General features: G+C 44.8%; 1 protein-coding gene across 1 annotated transcript in view; it reads left to right on the forward strand.

Annotated features, from left to right (window-relative positions):
- IQSEC3 (IQ motif and Sec7 domain ArfGEF 3) overlaps positions 1 to 18032 on the forward strand; it is a gene marked incomplete at both ends in the record, with an annotated part of 106550 nt that overhangs the window by 48539 nt on the left and 39979 nt on the right. The gene's annotated exons all lie outside the window — the stretch shown is intronic.

Genomic DNA, 18032 nt, shown 5'->3' on the forward strand with positions numbered 1-18032 from the left:
AGGACCTTCAAAAATACTTGAGATGTACATACTGCATATAGCTTCCATGCTCGGCCTTGTCTCTCTGTTCTTGCTATCTCCTTCTCCTCTCACAACTTCTTACACCTCCATCTCACAGACCTACTCCTTTTCCTCATGCATCATCACCCTTCTGTCAACAGCAAACAGGTTTCTCTTTAAAGGTTTCACTTATCACACTGCTAGACTTTTACATGTGACCTTTAGCATCTGTATAAGAAGCCTGACTTACTAGGGAGGGCTCTGGACAGAACTGGGCAGCTGAATTGCAGTAGTGAGGCTACAGCATTTTTTAAATGATATTTCTCTTGTTTGTTCTGCTCACTGGAGCAGACTGTGGTTTCTGATTTCCTTCCAAGGAAAAGTGTGAGTGCTGGACAATTGTGAAGAGAACAGGAGGGTGTGTGTGTATGTTCAAAAGTAGGGTTCAGCCACATTTGCAGACAGGGTAAAGAGGCAGGACCTCTCCTGCCCATTTGTGTATGAAGATGAAAGGGTTAACCCCCATGATGTCTGTGCTTTGGGCTTTCAAATATTGGTAAAGTTTGCATGACAGCCCTGTGGGACATCTGCAGCTGCACCTCTGTGGCAGATGGGGAGATGCTGGCAAGGAAGAGGAGACAGCAGAGGTTTCTGTGGTAGGGACAGCCACCTCTCCCTTGCATTTCTGGATAGAGAGAGTTTTGGCTATATGTGCTCTATTTTGTCTGAACTAAGGCTTAATTTTGCCAGTGTTGTATCTTCATACCCTGATCCTTGACCCTGCCCCCTTCTTGTACCAGCCTCCATCTTATTTCTGATCAGTTCCCTTAGTTTCTAGCATTTTCTTGTCCTGCAAGGCTGTCACTCCTACAGTGAAGACACTCTGGGGTCGTTTTTGTCATGCTTATGCTTCAAGCCTTCCTTTTGTCCCAGTGACTCCCAAAGGCCCTACCCATCCTTTGAGCCTCAGTTTGCCTGCCCTCCTTGTGCTGGGAACCACCAAATTTGTCACCTGGGATTTGGCGGGAAAATTGAACAGGAAGCAATCATTTGCTTCAGTAATTTAACAACTTTGGCAAGTTGCATCCAAAGATGAGTCTGAGCCAGGAAAGTCAGAAGTGGGGATGAATGACAATTACCCCTACAGCATGTTGCATCTGGGCTTCCAGTTAAGGGGCTTCTCATACTGATCTACACCTGTCCATTTTATGTCTTTTGTAGCTTGTCCTACTCTGCAGGCCTCCTGCTTTTCTTACTTTTTTCCCCAAGGCATTTTCTTGTCCTCTCCATTTCTGTTGCCCCCAGACCCCAATAGCAGTCCTGAATCTGTCTCTGTGAGACACAATATTCTATGTAGAGACAGAGATGGTTGAAGTCACCATGGCTATTTGAAGGTGAGAAACGGGCACGCAGAATTTTTGCTTTTTGAAACAGAGAAGCTTTTATATGCGATCTCTCTATGTGACTGTCTCAGGTGAGAAGAGCATCCCTACTTCCCCCACTGTGCCAGAAGAAGGGCAGAGCACAGGCAGGACTATTAAACTCACTGCTCAGCTTCATGCTGGCCAGAAAACACCTCCTGGCCTCTGCCAGGTCCTGCAGTCAGTCATGAGCTTCCTTCATATCTGAAATTACATATGCAATGCAGTGAGGAGGGAAAAAAATGGCAGAGAGGGAAAAACACAGGATCACCGTGGAGCTGATGTCCATAGCTCATAGCTATGCTGCTCTGGAATGGCACAATACGCTGCTGGGAGAAGCTCATCAGATCATTACAGAGCCTGTCACCCTGCTCAATACATGAAGAGGCTCCCCATTGAACCAAGGCAGAACAAAAGTCAATCAAGACTGAAATATGTGGGTCAGACAGCCTGAATAGGCAATCAGTTCCTGGGTGAGCCAGGCGTATCCCTAAATAAGCTCATCAGGGCTCCTGATGGGAAAGCCTGGGACACAGGGGCTCCTTGTGCAGCTATCTTGAGCCTTGCTGAATGGACAGCCAGTCACAAGTGGTGCTGTAGTGAATTTGATAAACCAGCTCGGGTTTATTCTTTCTTTTCCCCCTCCATGATCGAGCATTTTCCTAAATGAGATAAATCCTGTCAGAACTGATGCCACTAATAACCATCAGCCGTCTAGTTTTAATTAGAGTTTGCTTCATTAATGCCCCAACTCCTCTCTGCGCAGCAGATTAAATAATGTACTTGCAGCTCATTTACACAAACCCCCAAACTGCAGGGCTGAGCTGCAATCCTTTAATTAAACAGCCTGGCTGATCCCTACCGCTGCCTCGGCTCATCAGTCTAAGCCGATTAAAGAGAATAGGGACTAATAAAGAGCATAAACAGGGAAGTGACTCTCATCTCTTCAAGGGACTTGGAGACTCCAGTGGTGATCGGCTGCTTTCTCCTTTTCTACCAGGAGCCTTACCTCAGCCCACATCACTTCCTTCTGGGACCTGCAAGAATGGTCCTGCTTTCAGCAGCAAACCAGCCTTATCTGGTGGGACAGAAATCCTTTGGAAGACTGAGGGAACATTGGCAGCGGGAGGGTAACAAAGCAGGGAAGGTGAAGATAAAGAGGGGCTTCAAGGCTGTAAAAAGAGTGACTGCCTGACTGCAGGAGAGACCAACAAGAGCAGCCATACAGCTCAAGTGTGGGGCAGAAGAAGAAGGAAACACAGGGCATAATAGTAGGAGGTTGGCTGTCAGGAACAGTCTGGAACAAAAGTTTGTCTCTGCTTTTGGTTTGTGATGGTCATTGTTGCTCTTGTGTGGTCTTCCCTAATGTTTGTCCTGCAAGATTTCTGACTCTTTCTTTGCTACCCATCCAGCTAAAAATGCCTTGGCTTCACTTGGATGGGACTGGTTAGGAACTTGTCAGTGTCTAACCACTTGGTATAAGGCAACTTGATGAGGTGGTTGTGATCATTCCCACTCTTATTGTTCTGCTTTGCTTCACTGACTGCCACAAGCAGTGCTAGGCCCCTTCTCTCCTCCAGCATATGAATTCCTTGAGGGGGATTACAGCTCCATGAGTTTAGCAATGCAAATTTCACACCTGGCTGTTTAGCTGGGTTGCACCAGCAATCAGCAAGACCGGTGCTGTAGGCCATGAATATTAGGAGACAGATTTGATCCCAGAATCTGCCCCCAAGAAGCTCAGAGCCAAAGTACAGTATGAGGTGATGGCAGCAGCAGGCAGATTCCTGTTGCTGAACTCTTAGGGCTTCCCCATTTCAAAGTACAATGCAAATTCTGGACATGGACCACCATTGGATGTGTACACCACTGGCTTTATGACCATAACCCATCTTGCAGGTTGGGCTTCCACTGGGGATGCCAAAGATCAGGTTGAGGAGAATGAGGAGACTCCACGGATGGCAGTAGGAGCTAACCCTGCTCCTTTACTGAGGTGCTGATTAGACTCTGATTTAGCCAAACCCTATAATTTCATAAAGCAACTGCTATTTTTCTTGCTGGCTTCTGCCTGTTAACAGCAGCATTTCATTCTAGGGATTTGAATAGCCTAGTAATTGCATTTCCCACTTCTCCCAGCCTCACACAGTGGAGACTGGCATCCCAGAACAATGACCTTAAAATGTGTCCAGCAGCAGCCCAGCTCTAACGGGATTACATACCACTTTCCTTTGTGTGAGGTAATAGGGCTGAGATGAGAAAGATTTGTTTCTATTAGAGTAATGAGAGGAAATGATGGAGTCACAATTGGAGGGAACAGTATATTCATTCAGTTGCCTTTCATAGGCTTTTCGAAGCCTGCCTCTGGCTCGCCTGAGGTGCTGAATAGAAAATCGGCAGAAAATCACTTCTGCTCCAGTGATAGGAAAAGTTCTACATAAAACTTTAAGCACCTGGGGCAGATCCACTCTGGCAATGGACATGGGGATAGCACTGGAGAGCTGAAGGATCATGTCACAAAGCAGACTAGATGGGATCCGAGTACATTTGTGTGAAGGGCAGGATCAGATGTCAGATAGCTCTTCGGGAAGGTGTATGTTCCGCTGATATTTGTTGGAGAGAGAAGGTCCTTCCTATCTGGAAAAAGTGCAGATGAGACCTGACCTGCTTTTCAGGCAAAGAAGACAAAGAGCCTTCCCAGGCAGAGGGGTGGTCGGGCATTGGATCAAGAGTCTTCTGGAAGGACTTAGATCTGTACTGAGCAGAAGGGCTAGGGTCTGAAACGTCCATGGAAACATCTATGGAAAAGTTGGGCAAGCTCTGCTCATATTTTCCCATAATATTTCCTCACATTCCAGTGGGGAAACTGCTGTCTAGATCAGGGTTGAAACAAGATTAGTGCAACTGGCAAGTGTTTGCTTCATGATTATGGACCAATTAAATTGTAACTCAATATAGTTTAGACTTCAAACAGCTGTGTACTCATTTCTATAGTGCCTGCTGGATTAGTCACTGTCACAGATTGGTTACTGCCTGGCATCACAGCACCAATTAGTGGTAAGAAGACATGTAAGCCATTGGCTACATCTCCGTGCCAGCCTTCCTTGCAGTTCTGGTGAAATTCCCTCTTGCCCCACTTCTGATTTACCAAAGTACTCAAATGGAAATAAGTGTTCTTGCTGGAAGGCGTCCTTTTTGCTTGTTGCTCCAGTTTTACATATGGGAGGGTGAAAAGTAGATGGACAGATTTTGGACAGTCCTTTGAAATCAAAACTTCAAACATGTTTCTTCCCAGATCTCTGAGCTGCATAAGAATGTGTTACACCCTAAGCAGAACATGGTTAAAAAACAAAATCTGATTTCCTTTACTTCTGGAGGTCTATTGTCTCTTACTCTTTGTGTCTCTTTACCTAAACTCTCTATTTCCATTGAACATGCATTTGTTCTTTATCCTAGGAAGTCATGCTGGAAGGCATTGGCACAAAAGAGCCATGAATATTATCCACTGCACAGTCACAGTATCTTGTCCCTCTTTGGCTCCCCACTGCTCTAGCCCAGGAGCATCTTCCCTCCCAATACAGCTTTCACTTTCCCCTTGGGTCACTGCAGATCTTCTAACAGTTAGATCCTCCTGAGAAATCCACGAGACATTGTTTGAATTGTGAATGCAATACCACTTAAGGCTGAGGCCCATGAAGTTGATGAGAACTGAACCACTCTCCAAGCTGATTCTGCTTTTAGATACCACTGGAGCATCTTGATAAAAAACAGGTGGGGAATGATGATTTTCCACCGCTATCCATCACTCCTTAAGCATTACAGAAAAACAACTGAGCTACCCAACATTTTGTCTGAACTTGTAAAAGGTTGACCTTGCCTGACAGAAAGAATGTAAATCCAGTTAATGAAATGGGAAATTAGCCTTTCTGGTTTAGGATTGCTGGCAGAATATTGTATATATATAATCTGGAGGTTAGTGCTTCCTCTCAAGTTGGAGGCACTCAGTGGCTGTGGCCCAGGTGTGAAACATGATAATGATTCTAGTCTGTATCAAAGCAGATCTATAACCTACCCCCAAAAAAAATCATAACAACTCTGACTAATTGGCCCCCAGCTGGCAGGGTCAAGTGCAAGCTCCTACAATTAGTGGACCATAGACACTGAATTCTCCTCTGATTCTTAATGGCGAACATTCCAGGTCAGGATTACAGCACCTGGACATGCCAGTGCAAAGCAAGCCTTTATGCCCGTGGTTAGTGCCTTGTGTGCTCTGAGGACAAATAACTTCATATACAAAGCTCTTCAGTCTGACTTCTTTCATTTGTGCTGAAGTCCTCCACAGCAGAGTTTTTGAAAACACGCAGGAGAAGTTTGAGCAACATTTCTGCTTTGTTAGCACATCTTGTTTGTGCTTCTTTTCTCATTTCTTTTCCTTATTGAGGTCACAGGCATGAAGAGAGGATTTTTTCTGCTTCTTAACAGGTCATCTACTTCTTATTCTTTCCTCCCTGTAGACTTAATAATCCTGTTCAAGATATTACGATTGGAGGTTGTGGGGATGCTGCAAATGGGCAGAGATGGGTCAGCAAAGTCCACATAAATATTCCCCAGGCTCACAGTTGTCAGAGTTTTGATTTTAGTCTGACACAGAGATGTGGGCGAGCAGTAATGTCTAGACCCAGATTTGAACTCTTCCTAAATTTGGGAGTGAGTAGGTTCCTCACTTTTTATGGGTGTTTTGTACAGTCAGGACTAGCAGCTTTAATTGCGTTGCAGGAGCATAGGTCCAGAACCACAAAGGTATTTAGTGCATGTAGATTTGGGGGAAATAGGAAAACACAATGATAAGCAAAGAATATTTTAGAGACCATCCTTAACATCATAGTTACCAACAGCCTTGGGAATCTCTTGCAGGCAATAGTTGGCAATTCTTCTGGTACTATGACCTGGGAGGAAAGTCTCTTTCTAGAAGCATCCAAAGAAACAGGAGATGAGTTTCAGATGCAGCGTCTCAGTCCTGTAAAGAAGATCCACCAGGACATTTGGCACTATCTCCACATGGGTGTTTCTCTGCTCCTTCTCTCCAACAGCTGGTGCAGTCACTTTTCAGGCACGTTTGAAGAACATGAGGGTGTGTAAGGAAAGTGAGGAATAGATGGTCTCTTCAATGGGGGAAAAAAAAATCTCTGGCAGAAACTGGAGTCTCTGTGTCATATTGGTTGTTTGCTTTGCCTCTATCAACACCTTTCTTCAGGAAGGAGGAAGATAGCAGGGGAGAGAGGCTAAAGAAAACACGTCCTTTTTTGAAACTGAAAAGATACCCATCAGACACATGTTTTCTGAGAGACTGAAGCTGTATCCAGCCATGTGACTGGTCACATGTTCTTCCAGTCCTTCCTTTTCCCCTGGTACTTCTGTTGCTTCTATGAGCCCTGCCACATGTTCTTCTAGTCCTTCCTTTTCCCCTGGTACTTCTGTTTCTTCTATGAGTCCTGCACCAGAGGAATTTGGAGTTGGATTCAGGTACTCTTCTCCCATATGTGACTGTGCTTGCCATTTCTGGGGCCTCAGCAGCAGTAATGTCAGTGAAAGAGAATTGATCATAGCCAACTTTACAGTTGTGGGAGCCACTTTCAACAGCTATTGAGATCTGTTAGTTGCTTTAATACTAGGTGATTCATTTATGGCTTGCAGATGATCCTCATGTTCTCTCTCCTGTATTGCAAAGGATTCCCTGTCCGTAATGTGGCAACTTTTTGGTACCAGTGGAATGCAACATAAATACCTGCTGTATCCTGTGTTTTCTGTGTGATAATGCCGCAGAGATGCATGAGAAGAAGCTATGATAGCTTTGGAAATAGTCCTGTATCTAGCACTGGAAAACGGGCACAGACGGTTGGTGAAGTAATAGCAGATGGACTGTGGTGGAGCTCACACCATTCATTCTAATCCTCTACTGATGTCATCTGACCTGATCTGCATCAGTCAAGATGCACCCACCTGCAAAATTGGGCTGTTCCAGATCTTTTGTACACTAAGGTGTGTTCTGTTGAACTTGACAGGTGGTTTCTGTGGACCCTCTGTTCACACACTTGTTCATGGCTTAGAAGGCAGAGAGAGATAAGGCAAAGAGATGGAAAAAAGAGCCAGTGAGAAAGAAAGGGAGACAGACTCACCCCAACAAAGATAACAGTGCTACTGTAAGGAAAATGGATGGCAAATATGCTTTACAGAGAAGGAGAATGACAGGAAAGAAGGAGCAGGAAAAGCAGGAAGTTAAAAAATAGTGTAAATGAAAAAGAAGAAAGTGGAGGGAACAAGAACATATGAAGAGGAGGTAAATGAGCAGGTCCCTTTGGCTGGAATATTCCTGTTCATGCCAGCATTCTTTGGCAGTGACAGCAATGAGGCTGTGGCCTTTTATTACACTTTTTCTTGCAGTGTGATGTCAATCAAAAGGCCTTTTGTCTTTTCTGTGCTCTGAAACACTTCCTCTTGTGCAGGTTCATCTTCTGACCACCCCCATAGGGCAAGCTCTGTGGTCAAATACAATAAGCTCTCCTTTTGGAAAAACATGTCTGTGCTCCAGAGTTCATTCTTCTGCATGTGGCCCTGGCAGGCTTTCTTGTGCTTCAGGAAGAACTGAAGAGTCTGAGATGCTGAAGAGTAGCGCTCTGTACAGCTGCTCAGACCACTCTATTTGAGCTCTACAAAAAGCTAGATAGCTGAGGGAGAGAGTGTAAAAAAGTTGGGAGAGTTTTGGGACTGTCACCTGCCTTGTTCAAAAACTGCAGAAGAGCTGGAGACCACTTTATCTTCTGTGAGGAAACATCATCCTGAAGAAAAGCACCAAGACATAAACAGGAGCTGAGTTCAGTGAGATTTTTCTTTTGAGACCGAGTAACCAAACTCTGGCCACACCATTTGGAAGTGTGTTCTAGTAACTTTTAACCATCTCTGGTTGGCACCTTGGTTCTTTCCACACACAGATTGTACTATCATTCCATCAGGAACTGTATTTGCCTAGTGACTATAGCCCTGTGTCACCTTTGTCATGTCCCACACTGGTATGTTGCTTCTTTCCTGTAAACACGTTATGATGCTGTTATTATTGCCTGTGCATCTCAGTTGACTGCAATCTCTCTCATTCCATCTTTTTGGGAAAGAGGGAAAATGGGGATAGACTATCCTATGTACACATTGCTTGTACTTTTTTGCTCATCTTCCATGGTGACTGGTGCAATATAAGATGCCTGTGTTTTCCCAGAATACACTAATGTGAGAGTGGTAGGTCAAGATGCACAAAAATGGATGGTGCAGAATTGCATTGTGAAAAGTATTGCTGTGCTGTTACACCACAATTAGACCTGATAAGCTGTTCTGGTTTGAGGTACAACAGAACCAATTTTGTTCAGTAACTTTGCTTCTTAGCTGGGCCTCTTCTGACTACTGAAATTAACAGCATATTGTGCAGACAGTGTTCACTCTCTCAGAGTGATAAGACCAATTGTTTATAGCTGATGCCCAGGCATGGTATGCAGAGAGGCTCTTGCTTATACTTATTGCTATAACAGCCAAGGCCAACCAACTTTGTTATTTGCCCCGTTGAAGGGTAGGAAGCAGAAAAGCATAGTGGGGTCCCACCTGCAGGGAGGAGTGGACAGGACAGATGACCCAAAACTGACCAACGGGGTATTCCATCCCATCTGCCTCAGGCTTAGTATAAAAGCTGAGGGATCAAAGGGTCAGCTCTCTCTCTTTCTTCAATGGCTGACGTTTGAGGAGGACTCTGTCTGTTCATCTGCCTGTGATCTCGATCCCGATTGCAGATCCGGAATCCAGTTCCCGTACGTCACTGAGTCCAGCCTGGGACTGCCCCAGTGCCAGCCAGTGTCGTGATTGTCATCTTGGGAGCTTGATACGGTTTTGTATATATTTCATTATTTTCTTTTATTTTGTTATTAATATTTCATTAAAGTAATTTAGTTCCTTCTAAACTCATAAGTCTCTTTTTCCCTCCTCTGCCTCTCTCTTTGAAGAGGGGTAGAGCAGAGCATCTGTCGGTCCCATCTGGGGTCCCCCAGGTCCCCAGTAGCCTATTTGGCCTAAACCATGACATAAGCATGTTACAGATTGTCTTAAAATGCAGCATATTGGGCTAGATCCTCCCTTGACTTTGGTGCAGTCCACTGGCATAATGCCATTTAGAACCAGCCATAGTTCTGCTCAACAGCACAGTAGGATTGGTTGTGTCGAGTCAAACTCCTATTTTTCTTAATGACCTTGCCCAAAAAGGTACGTGTCTGAGTACAAAGTATAGGGATGGGAATCATTATTTGTCATAGGGAAGAAAAGTTTAAGTGGCCCTAGGGAAATCTGAGCTTGTATGACCAAATGTTGAAGCTGCTAAGTCATCCTGTTTTCCAAATGGGAATGAAGAAAGATAGAAAAGGGAATAGGGCCTCAAGGAAGAGAAGTGACATGAAGTGGATAAGAGTGTGAGTGAAGCGGCAGTGACAAAATAGGTTAGAACTTGGAAATGTAGAGCTTTGTGCCTGCTGCACAAAGCTGGGGGGATGGTCACTGGATTGGGGAAAGGAGGAAGGAATGCTAACCATGCTGTTTCTATCTTGGTCTTCAGCCATAGGGCAACACAAAACCCTAGATCTGAACACACTGGCAAAGTTAAAATCTGGATCATATCTAATTTTCTAAAGCTGGTCAATGGGGTTTGGACTGTATTGAGGATGGTCATTTGAGGCTGTGTTACTCTTTATGACGATGAGGACTGGACTTCCTTGGTTTGACACAAGCAGTGGCCTTCTACTGTGCTGAAGTGATCGCAAGCAATGAAATAGCTGAGATACTTGAGAACAGAAAGAAAATTTATCTGGGTTACACAAAGATCTTCCTGTGAAGCGGTTCACTCACTGCCTTCATAGAATCATATAATAGTTTGGGTTGGAAAGGACCTTTAAAGGTCATCTAGTCCAACCCCCCTGAAATAAGCAGGGACATTTTCAACTAGCTCAGGTTGTTCAAAGCCACATCCAACCTGACCTTGAACGTTTCCAGGGATGGGGCGTCTATGACCTCTCCAAGGAAACTGGTCCTGTGTTTCAACACCCTCAGCATAAGAAATTTTTTCCTTATATCTAGTCTAAATCTATCCTCTTTCAGTTTAAGACCATTACCCCTCATCCTATCACAATAGGCCCTGCTAAGTTTGTCCGCGTCTTATAAGCCCTCTTTAAATACTGAAGGGCCACAATAAGGTCTCCCTGGAGCCTTCTCTTCTCCAGGCTGAATAACCCCAACTGTCTCAGCCTGTTCTCATAGGAGAGGTGCTCCAGCCCTCTGACCATCTTCATGGCCCTCCTCTGGACCTGCTCCAACAGGTCCATGTCTTTCCTGTGCTGAAGGCTCCAGAGCTGGACGCACTACTCCAGGTGGGATCTCACAAGAGTGGAGTAGAGGAGCAGAATCACCTCCCTTGACCATGTTTCTTTTGATGCAGCCCAGGATACGGGTGGCTTTCTGAGCTGTGAATGCACATTGTTGGCCCGTGTCCAGCTTTGCAGCTTCCAGTACACCCAAGTCCTTCTCCTCAGGGTTGCTCTCGATCCCTTCATCCCAAGCCTATACTGATATGGGGGGTTGCCCCGACCAGGTGCAGCACCTTGCATTTGGCCTTGTTGCACCTCATGAGGTCCACACAGGCCCACTTCTCGAGCCTGTCCGTGTCCCTCTGGATGGCATCCCATCCCTCAGGTGTGTCAACCACACCACTTAGCTTGGTGTCATCAGCAAACTTGCAGAGGGTGCAATGGATCCCACTGTCTATGTCATTGAGGAAGATATTAAACAGTACTGGTCCCAATATGCACCCCTGAGAGACACCAGTTGTCACCTATCTTCCTCTGGACATTGAGCTGTTGACCATGCGAACATCCAACCAACTTCTCTTCCACCAAACAGCCCACCCATCAAATCTACATATCTCCCATTTAGAGAGAAGGATGTTGTGGGGGACCGTGTCAAAGGCCTTGCAGAAGTCCAGATAGATAACCTCCGTAGCTCTTCCCTTGTCCACTGATGTAGTCACTCCATCATAGAAGCCCACTAGGTTGGTCAGGCAGGACTTGCCCTTGGTGAAGCCATGCTGGCTCTCTTGAACCACCTCCCTGTCCTCCATGTGCCTTAGCATAGCCTCTAGGAGGATCTGTTCCATGATCTTCCCAGGTGAGGCTGACAGGTTGGTAGTTCCCAGGGTCCTCCTTTCTACCCTTTCTAAAAATGGGATGCAATATTTCCCTTTTTCCCATCACCAAGGACTTCACCTGACTGCCATGACTTTTCAAATATCATGGAGAGTGGTTTGGCACTCAGTAATCAGTTACCCTGATCCCTTAGGAAGGAACCCAGAGGTGCAGTCCAACCCAGGGTCTGTCACAACAGGTGGAAAAAGAAGACCACAGAAGCTCTTGCTTACGTCTATAAATGACAAGAGTTGTGTCCCTAACCCAGCTCACAGGTACCTGGAATAGGAGAGCAATGGGCTGAGGAGATACGCAAGGTTTCCTTGCCTTGTAGAGGCTCTGCTGCCTCCCAGCCCTGAATTCATCTCATTTTAGCAGTGAAATTCTATCTTCTGCATGATTGCACCGGCAGGCTTTTGTCAGCGAATTCAGTGCTGCTCAAACCTGCCTCAGGGATGAGGATCCAAGAGATCTGAGTTGAAGTGGCAGAAAGACTGCTGCTGAGAAGCCAAGTTTCTCTTTCCCGGGGTGCTGAGCGGGCAGTTACACTAATGCAGGATGCCATCTGTTTTTTCCTTCTCTAAAAGGTCGTGTTTACTAAACATTGCAGAGGCAAAAAAAGTCTGGGGTTAAAGTAAAAGTAATTAAACCTGCAGAGCAGGGCCCCCCTATGCCTCCACTGTCCACTTGGTGCTTTCACACCTCAGTGATAAGTGCAAGTGCCCTGTTTGACACAGCCATAAGTAACCCCCTCTGCGGTGACAGGCCATGAGACCTCCTCCTGGTCTAACCTGCAGAGACTGCACAGTAACCAGCCTGTGGCATCAAGCACAGAGGTGTGATGGGCAGCTGAGAAAGGGGCTGTACTTCCTAAGCTGAGCCCTGTGCTCCTGCAGCTAGTGAAATAGGAGGCATGGCTGGGAAGCGAGGAGGAAAGAGGGGTAGGTATGCCCCGGAGATGGTCCAAGTCTTATTCTGAGGTGTCACCCAGACACACATAGGAACTGTAAAGAAAAAGCTGTGTGACAACCACACCACCCAGCACAGCCAGCTTTGCACCATAATCACCACTTTTCTTACAGTGGGAGCTGTTTTAGCTGTTCCAAGTCACCCTCTGGAGGAACCTGTCTGTCTCCATGAAAACGCAGAGATCCTAGTCCTCAGGTGGCTGAAGTTAGTCATGGAGAGCCTGGACCTCAGACAGGCAGCCAGCCCAGACTGACACCTGGACAGTCATCTTTGCACCACAAGGACATGGGGTACATAAGAAAAATTTAGCTCCTGTAGTGCTGTTCTGTAGCAAAAGCTACAACAACACAACAATGTGGGAATTACACAGCACATGGAGACATATTTAAATAACAGATATGAAATAGAGGCCCTGACTTTGGCATGTTGGACCCTGTGGGACATAAGGCATTTGCTAGTATTATTACATTTTCTGTCTGCTTAAGATACATCTCACCGAAACCACTTTAAGCAATGTTGAAAAGATGTTGCCTGGTTCAGGGTGTGCTAAAGGATGTTAAATTTAATTGATTTCCAATATATTTACCGTACTGTACTGTCAGATCTATTTTACAGGTGTGTGTGCCAGCCTTTTTATGAAACAAGTAATATATTCTGGGATGGGTAATAAGCTTGGCTAATTATCATTAATTCCTCTTGGGTAAAGCTAGTGTGAGAAGATGGCTTGGTGCCACTGCTTTGCAAGGTGTTACGTGAATGTAGACAAAATCAGAATCTTGTTCCTATATTTGTCTGTGTTGGGGGAGACTGTCTGAGAAAGCTGCGGCTCTGCTGGCAGGGGATGATTTGCCAAGATCAAGTTCCAAGTTCCCTGCCTCTCTGGCAGGAGAGACTTTTACCTTCCATCATTTTCAGCATGCTCCCAGAGAGCATTGCCTCTAAGTCACCCTAAAACCTGAACTTAAAAGCAAATCAGAAGCAATTCTTTTGCACTCAGACCCCCAGCATGTCAAAAATCTCTGAACCTTGAAAAGATCCCATAATATATTACCAAGCCCGTCTCAGCCACTTTTTTCATTGAATTCTGATCAACCCATTCACCATATGTTATGGGTGTCCTCAGGGAACACTGAGATGAAATAAACTGAAAAGGCACTTTGGACCCTGCTAACTCAGCAATTGATTTTTACTTTTTTTTTTTTTTTTCTCAGCAGGGACAGCAGAAATGCTGAAATGTCTAAAGACAGAGGGAGCACAGTTTCTTGCAGACTTGGGATCTGGACTCTGTTCTCTTGACATTAGCTAGTGACCTCTTTTTCTAATTCTCCATATGGCACTTTCTGAGGGTTTTTTATTCTGATATCTCTGAAGCTTTGAAGTCTCATATGGCTCTCAGGCCATGATAATACTAATTGCTTACAGCACTTTGGAGCAGCTTATATACAATAACCACCTGATTGTCATAAGCAGCTCTGTGAAATGGATTCATAAATTTTTGTGGTCCTTCACAACTAGTCCATGTAGTCTTTGCCTCAGTTACAGCTCACAATCCTGCACACTGACCTTGAATACCATGAAGAATGTGTTTAGTACGTTATACATAGGAAACAGGAACGTGGTCTTCTCCTGAAGTGACACAGGGACATAAAGAGGAGGTGAAATCAGCCTCCATAGTATTTTTGTAACACCTCACACCCATAGCTTCCCTCCTATCCAATTAGATAGATCTTTTTGCATAACCATTATACCTGCCAACAGGGCATCTGAGCATCCTCTTCTTGAGTGATTGGTTTCCTACACCGCTGTCCAAGTCCACAAGAGTCATTGCTATTTTAGTTACTCTGTTATTGCTCTTATTTATCTGCAATAATTTTTCTTCTTGTAGGAGAGAGGAGCAAAGAGATGAGTTTTGTGTCTTGACCACATGGGAGCTGTGTAGCTATGGAGTGATCCGTGAGAAAGCTCAGCTTTAATTTCTTACAGGACTAACACTGCTGTCCTTGAGAAGAGTAGCTCTCCTGGCCCTAGAGCCCAGCTTAGTCACTCAGCTACCCTGTAAACACCTTCCTGAGAGATATGAAAATTGCTCTCAGACTGTGAACTGATTCTGGTATTTGACAGCGAGGCAATGGAATGTAATGTGTGGAACATCCAATTTCTGTGTTCCCGCCTACAGGACTAGCTTGAAATTGTCTTGAAATATTTGCGGGAAAGGGGCTCCATGTTCTTTCTCAAGTCATCAGGTATGGGAATGTTTAAGCCTGACAGTCAAGATCCAACAGATAACCACGGTTCAGTATCACAGCTGGCAGTTAGAAGCACAGATCCTTGCCAAGCTGGAAATGTGTGTTTCCAGCAGCAAGGAGGTGGTGAGGAGTATGCAGGGAAGTGCACCACCCTGATGCTGTAGGAACTGAAAAGCAGTCATATCTGTCCCAGGACAGAATATGATACAACAGCTCTGTACAGACGTGGGGAGCTGATACTACTAGGAATGGGTGAATGGGCTTCTCTGGTTTGATAATTTAGTATCACTGATTTGGGCTTTACATTTCCAAAATACCAGGAAGGGAGAAAAAAGGAAGTAATAAAAAAACCCTCTACATAATACCTCTATCATGTCCCTACATCCTTCCCTCAGTGTACTCCTTACAGAAAATCTTCCTGAGAAATCTGCACATAGAAGCTAAATATCAGAAGTCTTGCTTACCTGTGCTAGACAAAAATATTTATGGGTGCCCAGCTGAATTTTCTCAGTGAGAGCTTTTTCACCATCCTGTTTTCTTGAAAAAAACACTAGGATTCAGCCCAGAATGCCAATATCCCTGTTTTGAAATGCAAGACTAGCTATAGTATTTCATATAAGCCCTGAGTCAGATTGTCTGTAGTCACCACCTTTGTTAACAAAACTGGTTTCTGTCTGCAAAACGCATATACAGGTCAGCAGTGCAAAAGTAGCAGGAGATACCTGAAACATCAGAGATGTTTTCCACAGCAGATGAAATCTATTTGTAACAATGACTAAGCTAGTTGCTATGGGTCATACAAGTCATGTACGGACATCTAGGAAGAACAGAAGAGCTGAATTTGTAGTCTTCCTTTTTTATCTGATTGCAAGTGATTTACATTAATATTACAACTTTCAATCAAAAAGAATTCAAAGACATTACAAACCTTCCCTACCTGATTACATGACTAGCAGAAAATTGCTTCGTTTATCATGCAAGAGTCTCTGTAAAAGCTGTGAAAGATGGTGGTATATGATACTTTAAGACAGCAAGTAAAGAACACTGATTACAGTTGAAACTGCAGGGGTGATGCTGGGATACAGAACTAAATTAACCTAGTTGGATTTTGGCCAGGACATGGGGATTCACACCTTAGACTCTGCATGGGACTTTTAATTATTACAAGTGGTTAGAAAAATTTGCTTATCCAAGAAACAGAATGTGCAATAGCTCCATTCCCTTCCTTCATCCCACAGCCAGTGATGTTGATTGCTCGCTGGCCAAGGGAAAGCAAACGGAACCCCATAATTTACTCAATAATATTTTTTTCCCAGCTGTAGTGTCTATCTTTGCCTTATTTACTTTCCTTACTGTTGGATTTTTTGTTACTATGATTACAATAGCTACTGATTCTTCACTTATTAACAGAAACTGTGCTCTATTAATGCAAATCAACTGTGTCACTCAGGACAGAGGGAAAAAATCAGGCTCGTTAAGATTTTTGCCTATATTTCACTGCAGCATCAGTTTCAATTGCTAGCAGTGTGTTTTGTCACTCATATGGGGGCTTCATCCATTGCTGCTACTGAACAGCAGAGAATAGGCCTCCTCACAACACTTCCTCAACACAGGTTCCAGGTGGGAGTAAACCTGGGAGAAATTCAGGGTGGTAAGTGGAACCATGGGGCCATAATGCTAATATACAGGCTGCTAAGCAAACTCTGTCTTTACCCCTTTTTTTCATTGCTTATAAGTCACTGAAGTCTACCAGCTGAAGCTGAAATTTCCCAGGTTTGGTCTCTTGCTTAAAGGTGAAGTAGGTTTGTCTTCTTTTTTGGGGGATTTTTTTTCTCCACTAAGTAAAAGTGGTTCAGCCATTTTTTCTTCACAAAAAGAACATGTAGAAACTATTCCCACTTCAGCAAGACTATTTGCTATTGCTTTCTGAACAGCAGAACAGCCAAACCAGCAGGGGGTTAAAAAGTTTATATTTAGCATAAAAACATCTAGCTGAAAAATGCCTTTGAGTGCTGCAGTGGAATCTGATTTTGATTTGACCGAGTTTTGACCCTCAGAAAATTCCACGCGTAAGCACAATACATTCTGTATGGGTGTACTCGCTGGGCTGAGAGCGTGCATGGAGGAGGAAGGCAAGGTTATATGCGTATGTGCGGTTAGCTTACATCCTTATCCTAGCACAGCATCTTTAGGGTCTTCAGTTATGCACTGAGCTTGGTGGTGCTTCTTACACAACTGTGGCTGAATGTGTGCACTCAGTGCTTGCAGTCTTAGGGCCCTCCTGTGTCTTGAGGAATGTTCTAAATGCCTAATGATGTTAAAGGGACCTGCTGAGCATTTTGGGTTGGTGCAATGCCCTCTGCCTTGTTGTCCGTGCTAAGAATCAGGTCCAGCAAGAGTATCTAGGGTCAGACACAACTCAGTGATCAACGGGTAGGACCATGGTGACGAGGCAAGTCCAAGGTCAAGCTGGGGAGTCAGTCTGCAGGTCAGAGTCCAGATTGAGTGGGTCCATGGCCATAGAAAGGGGAAGGCTGTGGCAGAGCTGGAGACCAGCACTTTACAGTGTTGCAGGGGGAGGTACTAATGGCCCTGGGCTGGGATGAAAAGGGGAAACTGTGCAGGGGATATTTGTCAGGGCCCCAGGTGAGGCAGGTCAGACCATTAAGGTCTATTAGTGCTCTAAGGGCCCTGACAAGGCTTTCTAGAGAGCCTGGGGAATCTTCATGTCAGGAGGTGTTCAAAAGTTGACTGGAGGAGGCCCAGATCAACCTTATCTGTCTTTGAAAATGGCCCTGCTTTGAGCAAGGAGTTGGAATACAGACCTCCAAACCTTCCCTGCCAGCCTAGGTTATTCTGCGATTCTACAAAGCCTGCTGGTTTATCTCCTGTATTAGCAGTGCATGCAGGATATCCTGTCACTATGAATGTTACTCACTCAGACTCTAAACTGTGTGTGACGGAAAACCAAATAGGTAGAATACACTAGAGGTAATGTACAGCCTTACAGAGCAACCGGCCCGAATGCTGCAAACTCTTTAGCACACACTTCACGTTCTACTATGAGCAATTGGTGGAGGCCCTCAGAAAAATAGAGTTAAGCATATGTGCAAGTGTTTAGAGGACCATCACGTCGGGGA

The sequence above is a fragment of the Vanellus vanellus genome (genome assembly GCF_965231255.1).
Source record: "Vanellus vanellus genome assembly, chromosome: 1".
In the NCBI taxonomy this organism is placed as follows: domain Eukaryota; kingdom Metazoa; phylum Chordata; class Aves; order Charadriiformes; family Charadriidae; genus Vanellus; species Vanellus vanellus.